This window comes from Ctenopharyngodon idella, chromosome 8, assembly GCF_019924925.1.
Source record: "Ctenopharyngodon idella isolate HZGC_01 chromosome 8, HZGC01, whole genome shotgun sequence".
In the NCBI taxonomy this organism is placed as follows: Eukaryota; Metazoa; Chordata; class Actinopteri; order Cypriniformes; family Xenocyprididae; genus Ctenopharyngodon; species Ctenopharyngodon idella.
In genome coordinates this window covers 13,019,705-13,032,775 of record NC_067227.1, presented here as the reverse complement: position 1 = coordinate 13,032,775, position 13,071 = coordinate 13,019,705, and the positions used below count along the sequence as shown (strand labels likewise).

General features: G+C 34.5%; 1 long non-coding RNA gene across 1 annotated transcript; it reads left to right on the top strand.

Moving 5' to 3' along the window:
• The first annotated feature begins 1,866 nt into the window (after nucleotides 1-1,866).
• Nucleotides 1,867-13,071, top strand: LOC127517509 (uncharacterized). The gene is made up of 5 exons (XR_007931258.1): nucleotides 1,867-2,106; nucleotides 4,494-4,542; nucleotides 4,628-4,696; nucleotides 7,871-7,955; nucleotides 11,885-13,071. It is a non-coding gene; the product is annotated as an uncharacterized LOC127517509 (long non-coding RNA).

Sequence of the window (13,071 nt, the reverse complement as noted above, 5' to 3'; positions counted from 1 at the left end):
GCTATATAATTTTATTTTATTCTAGGTTGTCATCTACTGCTGAAAAGGCAGAACTATATTATGAAAATCATATCAGCCATGGTAAAAACACTATTCCACTGCACTTCTTTTGCTAGAGAAGAGACACAATCAACAGATGTGATTGATGGACGCCTGTTCAAGCTTCAGACTAGTTGTTCCAGATTTTAAAATATCGACCCATTCAGAAACATTCCTCTGGCACATACACTTACCATCTCACTGTGCATTACTCTGTACATTTTGTGAGCTTTAACCACTTCTTTCATTTTTATGATACAGTGCTTAACATCTGAACAAATGGGAAAAGAAGCTTCCATGTTAACATGCTTGTTGCCCAAGACATACAAGTGCAGGCAGGCTGCTCTTCATTTATCAATGCAAATTGCAATCTTCAGCAGGGAGAACCGGTAATTTTGACTTTACATAACATTGCTATATGTGCATAATTACGCTACTGAAAGTGGAAAGCCTGTGGCCATGGGCCGTTGCTCACTCTTCCATTTCTGCTTTTCTCTGATGTCAGACCATCAAAAGCAGAACTGTGATTATGAAGTAAATTGATGTAATGGGCCACTTGCAAAAATAAATCATCCTCTGCATGATGGTGTAGACAGTGTGTCATAATAATTTGTTTGAGGTCCCTATGAATCATTTTTGTATCAAATTGCAGAATCAAAATGATGTTATAGTGTCAAGGAAAAAAAAAAAGAAAAAAAAAAAATCAGAAGGGGGTCCATACTCATACTGCAGGGGGTTAATTATTGTTTATTTGTTTATCTCAAACTAATTATTATGGGGAGAAAGTATTAAACAAAAAAATGTAAGTTAAATTACAGGTAATTGTTTCATTGTCCCTCTACATTATAATAGCCTATATAAAATGAAATAAAATGTAATATGCCTCTGTACATCAATGGCTTTGTAATCTATCATAAATTATTTATAATATATTTATTTAATATATCAATATTTTGTTAATAACTGTAGCATTTAATGTTAGCTTTGGCTATAGATTTTTTTATTTTTTTATTAAAGAGCTAAGTACAACAGATTTTTACAATATGCAACAGAGGGTTCCTGATACTAGATGGCAGTGTAACACATATAAACCATTATAATTGTATCACAGAGTATTTACTGTGCTTTCGGGAATAGAAAAGTCTGCCATTATATACTTGTGCACCCTCATGTCATTCTTTAGAACACAAAAGAGGAATTTAAGACTTTTCATGCAGTTCAGTATTAGTTCAGAAACCATGTCTGTCAAGCCCAAAACAAGGTTAAAAAAAGTCATAACAAAAACCACAAAATAGATTTTTGTGATGAACAGCACCTTTCAAATGTCATTCTTTGTTCCACATATTCGTTTTTCAAATGTATTTATTTAGCCTATTTATCTACAGCTTACATCTGCCAAGACATATTCTGAAAAGTATTATGAAAAAGTTTCTTTAAACAAGAAACGGCCCTAATTACCCACCATATTTTTCAAAGTAACAGCGGGTTCGGCCATTTTGTAACTTTAATGTGCGAGGTTTCCGGCGTCGACGCTTCAAGTTATTTTTAAGTTATTTTCGCTGTGTGTATATATATATATATATATATATATATATATATATATATATATATAAACAGTCCGTTAGGCTTCTTGATATTGCAAACTGGTGTTTGTGATCATATCATTTTCATTTATTTTCATAGTCATAAACACACTGGTTTATAGAGCAAACAGTTTTACAGTTTACTGCATTTTCTTATTCTTTTAGTTGCCTATAGCGGCTAATGAATCAGACATTCACAGATGATAGCTTCGCGTTGCAAAATAAGGTGGAGACTATAGATGAGTTTTAACTGTAGAGGCGGATTGTTGCCCCGCCCACTAGAATTACATACCCCGGCCACTTTAAGAGCAAACTAAGAGGTGTTTTACATTGTTTTTTTTTGAGTCTCATTCGCTCTCTTCACACTGGGCGCCTCGTGATGATCACAGGAAGACACACAAACACACCCTGAAACATGTGGACGAAAGTGAAAAACAACAACAGCTCTCTTCATGAAGAACCACAGGACCACAATCTCACACAGGTACAAGCAAACGCATGAGAAACAATGCAATGCAATACTAAACTCTTTTTTTGCAATAGCCTACCTCTGTTATAAATGCTCCACCTGTTTAAAGGCTTTGTAAAGACAGGATCTTTTTAAGATGAGGAAAGTACTGTTTTATTGAAAATATACAAAATAGGTCAATGTATCAGAATAGCACTTTGTTTCTTTTTTGTTACTATTCAGTAAAATAAAAAAGTTACATTTTGCAAGACAGATTAGCCTACTGCGTTTACAGCACAGATCAACTGTTGTTTTGAGGAGCAAGAGTACTTCTTGGGAAACAGTAAATCTCTCTTGCTCCCTCTCTCTCTTTCATTTCCTGTCTTCCAGCATGTTTTGGAAACTTTCAGTCATGGCATAGTTCTTATCTTTGTTAAACAGTGCTGGGACATGCCCCCTCCCCCCTTGTCGTTTAAAGTCACCATGAAATCAAAATGGGGAAAAAAACTACTTCTTCTTCTTTTTTTTTTTTTTCTTTCTTCAGAATGTTGCAGTATTTGCAAATTATAAATAATTTGTCCATGCACTTTTTTTTTTTTTTTTTTTTTTTAAATTCACATGCCCTTGTTATATTTACCCAAAATAACTTCCCTGCTCCCAAATGGAATGACATCTCTGATTATGCGTTTTCAGTGCAAGGGTGGGACAACCTGTCACTGAGATTGCAGCAATGGCAAATGAAAATAGCTATGTTTCCATCCAAAGATTCTAATGTGCACAAATTTGGAATATCACATAAAACATTTGCGAATAAAGCACTGTTTTTTATCCAGTCAGTCAATGAGAACAAAATTGTCACTTCCTGATAAACTGGTGCTAAATATAACTAAGAAAAATGGAGGTTGTTGCAGTACGTTTTTAAAGCTGTCCATGAGATGGCCCCAGAATATATTTCGGGCCTGATTCATATGAACTCTGGTAGATCTCAAAGATCATTTATTGCTCTCAGTTCCGAAAACTCGTCTAAAAAAAAAACAAAAGGGGGTCGTGCATTTTCGGTTGCCGGCCCAAGGCTCTGGAATATCCTTCCACCTGACATCAGATCTGCACCCTCAGTTGATGTTTTTAAATTTCATGTGAAAACATACCTGTTTTCTATGGCTTTTAACTGTTGACTTTTGGATGATGTATATTGTTTTAAATGTTTTTCTGTTATTGTAAACTTTTGTTTTTGTTTGTTGTGTTGCTGTACAGTCCTTTGGTCTACTTTGTAGTGGAAAGGGCTCTATAAATAAAGTAGACTTGAGACTAGAAGCCACTGTATATAATAATTTTCGTATCTAATAAATGACTTGCACCTCAGAGCATGCAGACGAAACGCAAAAAACGCTGAAATGCAAAAATCTTACATACAGATGCCTGGTGTTTGTGAACGCAACGAACCATTTTAAAGTCAGACTTTGCTCAGGCATTACAGAACAACCAAAACGGCAAGATCGGTCAGTCGGTTGGTTGGTCCAGTTAAGCCGTCCCGTCGCAAAAAGTTGCATGTCTTTTTTGATGAGCATCAAGGAATTTATTCGGTAAAAGTGTTTCCATTGTAGATTATGCGCTTGTTTTTGTATCGCATAAAAAAATATGTGACTCAGTTGAGCACATACGTTTTTTTATGCACATTTTTAGAATTTATGCGCATATTGGCATTTCCATCCAGCATATTTTTTTTTAATGCGATATCCCAAAATAATGCACATAAAAATAGGTGGATGGAAACATAACTAATAATCCATTCAATTCCTGATGGACAAAATCAAGTCCCATCCTACGTTTTTTTTTCTTGTTCGAAAAGCCCTTTCACTCGGATACATTGCAATAGGGAAGAAAAGGCTATCATAACTTCTGTTTCATGCTGACTTTAAGCACATATCAGTGCTTGGATAGGCTCTGAAGTTACTTTTGACAAGTATGTTTAAAATGATGTACACTTGTCTTTGATGAATACTCCAGCTATATCAGTGTCCTAGAAAAAACCGTTTTATACTACATGGGACAGGTCCACCCTCATGGGAGCTGCCACTGTGGAATAACATGATTAGCCAAATACTACACGCGTTATCTCTATTACCAGACACTTTCTCTTACAGAATAAATTAATTATGGCTGAGAAATATACTTGTGAGTAGGTAATATCGACAGTGGCATCTTTATTTGAAAACCTGCTTGGTGTGATGCTGCAACCACATAGATAGGTGTCAAAACAACTTTCTTTTTCAATGTAATGTCACCTTATGCTTATTTATTTAACCCATTTTTCTGTTATGGTATTTAACACCACTTTTCTCAATTCAGCCAATTCTTGAAAGATAAAATCAAGCCCCACCCATTATTTTCTCACTGAATAACCTGCTGTTTCCTCTCTCCAGATAGTTTCCCCAGTGTCTTCCTGGCTCCCCTCCAGCTCTGATAGAAATGGTAATATATTAAACAGCATTAATGATATCATGCTAATGATGGTTAGTACATTCATGCTTTAACATAATCTTCATTGTCTCTAAAGGCTCAGTAACTGCCAGTCCACCCCCTCTTGCTGAGACCCCCATGAATAGAGAGAGTGGAATCATACCAGGTAGTTTCACTCTGATTTCTTTTGGTCACAATAGAGTGCAAAAGTGACTGCCTTTTCAGCTACCATTCAAAATGTTTTGGAGTCAGTTTTTTTTTTACTTTTTTTATTTTGCAAGGATACATCAAATTGATCAAAAGACATTTTTAATGTTACAAAAAAAATAATGTTGTTGTTTTTTTTTTCCTGATACATTGAAGAATCCTGGAGAAAAAAAAGTATCACTGTTTCAACAAAAATATTAAGCAGCACGCTGTTTTCAACCTTGATAATAATAAGAAATGTTTCTTGAGCAGCAAATCAGCATATTAGAATGATTTCTGAAGGGTCATGTGACATTGAAGATTGGAGTAATGATGCTGAAAATTCAGCTTTGCCATCACAGGAATAAATTAAATTTTGAAATATATTCAAATAGAAAACAGTTAAATTGCAGTGTTAAGGGTAACGCATAATGCAAGTTACATAATCAAATTACTTTTTTCAAGTAACTATTAAAGTAACGCATTACTTTTAAATACAAAATATATACGTTTTACAACAAAATATATGAGTTACTTTTCAAATAAGTAATGCAAGTTACTTTGTTTTCCCATGTATTGATTGACAGCTCTCCTGTACCCATGTTGAGAGAAATCAGGAGTAAGTGCAGAGGTGTTGTGTGTGAACATGATGGTTATTGTAGTTCTAGACTAAATGTGAGCATGCATTTATTCATCTCACCAGAACAGATTCAGTATTCCTCAAAATGAATAAAAGCAGTGAAATGCAATCTCAGAATATTCCGCAAACCTGCAGTAATTAATTAAATATGTTAAATTACACAAATATACTTTATGTATTTAATCTCACTTTATTAACCAATGTCTTTGCTGCTGACCTTCAATGATCTAATCAACCACACCAATAAGCAAAAATGACTTTAGCTGAACATCACATTTGTTTCATTTTTGTTTTTATTGTTGTGCCCTCTACTGTACAGGTGAATTTGCATTTTCTTCAGCCTGAGGTTTGTTCATTTCACTTTTGCTGTGAAAGGGCCTTTCGTTTTACCAAAAATAGAACTTTTATTTTTTATTTTTTGTTATTAAAAAAACATGCAAGCCCAGCTCAGGTGACAAAAAGTAACGCTAATGTAACACATTACTTTCCATAAAAAGTAACTAAGTAACGCAATTAGTTACTTTTTAGGGAGTAACGCAATATTGTAACACATTACTTTTAAAAGTAACTTTCCCCAACACTGTTAAATTGTAATAGTATATCTCAGTGTTACTATTTTCACTGTATTTTTTTAATCACATAAATGCAGACTTGGTGAGCATAAGAGACTTCTTTCAAAAACATAAATCTTATCTACCTCAAGCCTTTGAATGGCAGTGTTAAAGGGATAGTTTACCCAAAAATGAAAAAAAATGTCATTAATTACTCATCCTCATGTCGTTCCACACCCGTAAGACCTTCGTTCATCTTCAGAACACAAATTAAGATATTTTTAATGAAAAATGAGAGTTTTGTGCCCCTTTCTGTTTTGTGAACTAACCCTTTAATTCCGTTGCTCCATTCATTTTCTCCATTGGCATTTACAAAAATGCTTAATGAAACATTTTATGCCATGAACCAAACTATCCAGCTCTGAGATGAACCACAACATCACAACATACAGAAAAAAATGACATGCTGAGAGCTTGTCCAGTTGAAATTGACCTGCTCTTCCTCTTTTATGGCTGTTGTCTTCCTCACTCTCATTCAGTCAGTCTTTAGCCAGTTCTCATCAGTCCTCCCTTGTTCATTATCTGTTTGTTTACAAATTTAAGTACTAAATTTATGAATTTGTCTTTGTAATGTCTTTCCTTTAAATTAGACAATAATCACTCTGATGAAACTGGTTTTTATGACTTAAACCTGTGTTTTGTGTGTGACTATCATATGGCTTATGCCTCCAAAACAAGTCCTGTCAAAACGAAAACTTTGGGAACATGATTAATCTGTGATCTCACCTTTCTAAGTGCTGTTTTTCCTGTAGATGACGTTTTTGTTTTTCTCGTCATGTTCTGAAGAGTGGAAATCGAGTATGAAATTAATAATTTGATATCAAAACTTGTGTGACTTTTTGCCTGGAAGATATAACAAGGGGTTATTTTCTTGTGTAGAAATATCAAACTCAATAAATTCTCAAAAAACACCATACTGAATGTATACAGAGCATTCTAGAGAACACTTGGAATTTCTGGATAAGGGCAGAGTGTCAGAGGCTAAGCTGATCATTTGAAATGAGGATATAACCTCATTTGTTTGCAAAATGTTTATGAAAATATCATTAATTGACTACACATACACATACTCCTAAGTCAGACTTAAACATTTCTATATTTCATTGCATTGCATAAAAGATATTAATTCAACTAAGCTGGATGGAAATGTTGCTAGAGCTTTTCTAGAACTACTATGACTTCTGAGTTTTCTGTTTACCAGCTGGTGTCAATGGGGCTGGTGTAATGTGTAGACATAAATGAAGTGAGTTCAGGTGTTCTAGCAGAGTAAAAGCATATGTAGTTATACACTGCCCGGCCAAAAAAAAAAAAAAAGTCAAGATATATATTATAAAATTAGATTTTCTTTGTTTTCAGGAAATACTTTTTAAATTTAAAAATCAGGGTGTGGAAAAGAAAGTGAATATGTAGTGTTAAATCATTGCTCAGGGCTGATTTTCCTTTCTTAGCTTCTCCACTCACAGGCTTAAACAGGTTTCCATGTCATCACTGGAATTTTCCTCCCCCCCCCCGCTTCCTCATATATCTCTTTAAACACACAGAGTTTATGTCTTTAAATGTCTTGATTTTGAAATGAAAAGCACTGACTGTTCTTTCCCATTTAGTGAGACCTTTGACCCTTTACAGGCCTAAGATCAGTATATAAAGCAGCTGGGATGTTTCATAAACTGACTAAATGATATGGAGATTTTTACTAACAGTACCAACATGTGCAAGTTGCATTTTTCACTAGAAAGACCAGTGATTTTGGATTGCAGACAATGAAACTGCGACCTCTCATTCTGTCACGCTGTGTATCAGTGTTATCTCATCTCTGTGTAGAAGATACAGATTATGTGCCTCTTTAGACAAATGTTTTCAAGACTACAGACAGCGGTGTAACAGGTGTTTGGTGTGTTTGCAGGTGCGATTGCTGCAGCAGTGTTCATAGGCTTTCTGTTAGCCCTCTATGCTGTTCTTTGGAAATGCATGGTTACGCAACCGAAAAGGTATGAACCAGACAAATCTTTCACAAGTTGCAAGTGCAAAGCTGTGTTTTGTTTTGTTATGTTTTCTTGCATTTTGTTAAGCATTTTACTTTTGTTTTGTTTCACATATTGTTTGTATGTCGATTTTGCAACCGAATAGGTATGAATCAAACAAACCTTAAACAAGGTGCAAGTGAAATGCTGTGTTTTGTTTTTGTTTTGTTTTGCTTTTTGTTTAGCATTTTACTTTTTGTTTTCATTTGTTTTGTAGAGTTGCACTTTGTTTAGCATTTTGTTGTTTTGTTTTGTTTAGCATTTTATTTAGCATTAAAATGTTTTGTTTTGCATATTTTTTTTGCAACCGAAAAGAAATGAACCAAACAAACCCTTCACAAGGTGAAAGTGCTGTGTTTTGATGTTTTGTTGCATTTTGTTTAGCATTTTACTTTTCTTTTTTTTTTTTTTTTTTTTTTTTTTCTTGCTTTTTGTTTAGCGTTTTACTTTGTTTTCATTTGTTTTGGTTAGTTGCATTTTGTTTAGCATTTAGTTTTTTGTTTTGTTTTGTTTAGCATTTTGTTTAGCGTTCTACTTTTTTGCTTTGTTTTACATATTGTTTGCATATTTTTGCAACCGAAAAGGAATGAATCAAACAAACCCTTCACAAGGTGCAAGTGCAATGATGTTTTGTTGCATTTTGTTTAGCATTTTACTTCTTTGTGTTGTGTTTTTGTTGCTTCTTGTTTAGCGCTTTACTTTTTTAATTTTTGTTTTGTTGCATTTTATTTAGCATTTTACTTTTTTGTTTTGTTGTTTTTTCTTGCTTTTTGTTTAGCGTTTTATTTTTTGTTTTGTTTACTTGCATTTTGTTTAGCATTTTGTGTTTTGCTTTGTTTAGCATTTTGTGTTTTGCTTTGTTTAGCATTTTGTTTAGCATTCTACTTTTTTGTTTTGTTTAGCGTTTTACTTTTTGTTTTGTTTTGCATATTTTTGCAACCGAAAAGGAATGGATAAAACAAACCTTTCACAAGGTGCAAGTACAATGATGTGTTTTGTTGCAATTTATTTAGCATTCTACTTTTTTGTTTTGTTTTGCATATTGTTTGCATATGTTTGCAACCAAAAAGGAATGAACCAAACAAACCCTTCATGGTCTGTGTATCTTTTGGTCATTTGTTTTTTTATTTAATATAGAAATCGGAAAAATGAAAAACGGCACCTTTTTCGTAACAAGACAAAAAACAAGAATGCGGCTTGATTTTTCGTTTTTTTGTTCAGGGGTAAAAAAATGATAAACAACTTGAATATTTGATCTCTACATGTGGGCAGGAATGAAACACCCCTTACCACTGATTGGTCAACCAAACATTAAACCGTGCCGTCTTCAGTTCTTCCGCAGTTTCGCGCAGCAGAATAATAGTCCTCCACTGTGATGGATTCTTAACGTTTATTGCAACTACATTTAATCTCTTTCTCATCAAACAGCCAGACTAACGAATGGCTTGACACATACCGCACCGAGGCAGAGCCTAGACAAGGCTTTCTTCTGTGTGTCCATAAATTCGGCAACCTATGCGTGCTTATCTCAGAAATATTATTATTATACCAGTTTATCTCAGAAATAATAATTTACTTCACACCTGCACTCACAATAACCCAATAGCCAACACCTTTGGCACACTGCCTGTTTTATTATTATTGACCACCTATCAAAATCTGTGTGGCAATGCTGCGTGACTCACGGGACAGCACAGAGATATGGTAGTGAAGCCCGGACCAGTATCAATTTAAGTCATCATACACAGAAGTCATAACTTTTGTTTTAGGCAATATGCTGAGATTAATAGAACTCTGAAATAAGACTTTGAACAATAAACCAGAGATGAAGGGTTTTCATTTTTAATGCCATCTACCAGTGTCAGAAATTAACTTTTCCATATGAAACAAATGATTTTCAGGTTGTTGTTTTTTTTTTACCTTTTTATATAGAATTTCTTTCCTAATCTTATTAAATATGCATCTTTAATGTTAAATTGTTACATTTAGTCAAATAAATTAGAATAAAATGATACTATGCTGTTACCAATTAAATCAATATCAACCAACTGCATGAAGTTGCTCTCAGATGTACTTACAGAAATTACATTTACACAGCAATTACAACTGTATAATATAACGAGATTAATATTTTAAACAACATTTTTAATACAGAAATATGAAATGACAAAATTAAATGATACTTGGATTATGAAAGTAATATCGCCACTAGTTGGCGGTAAGTCATTGTGTTAAGGAAGGTATTGCCTAAAACAAAAGTTATGACTTCTGTGTATGATGACTTAAATTGATACTGGTCTGGGCTTCACTACCATATCTCTGTCCAGTGAGTCGTGCAGCATTGCCACACAGGTTTTGATAGGTGGCTATTGGGTAGTTGTGAGTGCAGGTGGGAAGTAAATTATTATTTCTGAGATAAACTAGTATAATAATACTATTTCTGAGATAAACACGCGTAGGTTGCCGAATTTATGGACACACAGAAGAAAGCCTTGTTGCTCTGCCTCGGTGCGGTATGTGTCAAGCCATTCGTTAGTCTGGCTGTTTGATGAGAAAGAGATTAAATGTAGTTGCAATAAATGCGTTAAGAATCCATCGCAGTGGAGGACTATTATTCTGCTGCGCGAAATTGTGGAAGAACTGAAGACAGCACGGTTTAATGTCTGGTTGACCAATCAGCGGAAAGGGGTGTTTCATTCCCGCCCACATGTAGAGATCAAATATTCAAGTTGTCTATTCATTTTCTACCCCTGAACGATAAACGAAAAATCAAGCCGAATTTCGTTTTGTTTGAAAAAAAAAAAGAAAAACGAAGGTTCCGTTTTCATTTTTCCGATTTCTATATTAAATTAAAAAAAAAAAAAAAAAAACGAGTGACCAAAATATACACGGACCCTTCACAAGGTGCAAGTGCAATGCTGTATTTTGTTTAGAATTTTACTTTTTTTTGTTTTGTTTTGTTTTGTTTTGTTGCATTTTGTTTAGCATTTTATTTTGTCTTTTGTTTTGTTTTGCATATTGTGGGGTCCAAAAGTGCCCCGACCGATAATGTATGAACCAAACAAACCTTTCACAATGGTGCATGTGCAATACTGTGTTTTGTTACGTTTTGTTGTGTTTTTGTTGCATTTGGTTTTATTTTGTTTTGCAGTTTGTGGGGTTCAAAAGTGAAACAAATAAACGTTATAACATCAAATGAATGTGACATTTTCATTCAAAAACTGCTGGGCGATCCATCCGACAAGCATATAGTATTTGGGAGTGCCCGAGGCATGCCGGATCGTCTTTGCGGAGCTCAGCCAGGGCCCTCGAGGAGCCCCGGCAGGGCCGAGCTGCCTTGCCTGATTTAATGAGATTTAATGAGACAAGCATATGGTTTATACGCACCAACACGGTAGCCGAAGGACGGAGAACATTGACGCGCAGGCTTTCTACACACGGGTCTCGCTCCACTCGGGGGAGGACGGCGCGGCTGCTCATAGGCCGCGTGCAGAACCCTCCTGTTCAGGGGGGGAGGGCGGCCTTTCACAATGGTGCAAGTGTAATGTTTTGTTTTGTGTTTTTGTTGCATTTTATTTTGTTCTGCAGTTTGTGTGGATCAAAAGTAAAACAAATAAACATAACATCAAATGAATGTGACATTCATTCAAAAACTTTGTTGTTCTCATTAAAAAAGGGAGTCAAATCAAATTTTGACAATTTGAAATTCATGATAATTTTTCAGTTCAACTTTTCATTCAAGATGTTATACTGATATAATAAAAAAAAAAAAAAAAAAAAAAAGAATTGTATTAAAGTAAATCAGTTTTGGATTCACTGTAAATACAAATAAGTATTAATATAAATACATAGTATTTTAATAACAAATGTTTGTTTTGTCTCATTGTCTCTGTTAGGAGGAAAAAAAGAACAAGTTTGAAGGCTCGTGAACAGAGGACTCTTACGTGCTGACCTGGACGAGACGTCCTCCTGTCTGCCAGAAATTCTGAGTTACTGACCTTAGGTCAGATCTTCTCCTGCTATGTATCAGCACCCTTATGAACTGTTTAGTCTTAACGCACACTAATTGAGGGATCGTTTTGAGGGAAGTAGATGCTTCTGTTTCACAGTTTTACATAGTCATCAACAGATCAATGTCTGCTGTCTTTCATAAATCATCCATCAGGTTCTTCATCTGTCTGTTTGGCTGATCACCAGATGTTATAGGGGGAGTTACATTTTGGAAAATGGTCTTGATAATGTGGAATTCAGTCATAAAACTGAATAATTTTGTGTATGTTATGTGTGTATATATAGAAAATAACAGCTCTTGAGCTACTTATGAATAGTTTACTTGATTATAAGATATTTCCAGAGAGCATCATGTAGGTGTAGCGAAGCCATGGCACAACACGTCAAATGTCCACTAGATGGCAGAGGGCTCTGTGTTTTTTCATTTGCTGAAACAAGGAAATCACCATATATCCCATAAAGTCTTTCAGTCTTTACAGGTTTATCTTTATAGACTTATGTGTTTAGGACGTTTATTTTATTGCTGATAGCTATGCTAATTAATACATGGAAGATATAATAAATGTTAAGAGGCTAGGTCCTTGTTTTTCCTCCAAATATCCCCTTTGACCATAGTGAACTCTGCACCAGTGAATGAGTGCGTGTGTGTGTGAGTGAGAGAGATTTCCCTTATGCAGCAGTATTGGCCAGAGAGCAGCACATTTCTGGGTTAAAGTCTTTGGGTACGTGCGAGTTTGTGTGTATGAACATAAGAATAGGGAGTTGCAGATTGCACATTTTTATTGCAGGTGCTTAGTTTGCACAATTGCCGTACTGTTATGTATTTTATTTTATTGTCATTATTTACAATAGTTTTCATTGTTAAGGTTTGATTTTTCCTTTTATTTTGGATTAGAATGTGTTAAATTCCTTCTAGTCAATGCAGTATAAGTTGTGTGGCTGTATAAAACAAATTTTTCACCACACAAATGTTTAATATAGAATGTTATGATTGATATGTGCCTGTAAATGTGAACTTTGATATATGATGACTTTGTACAATCACATTAAAAGACGTTTATAAAACTGATAA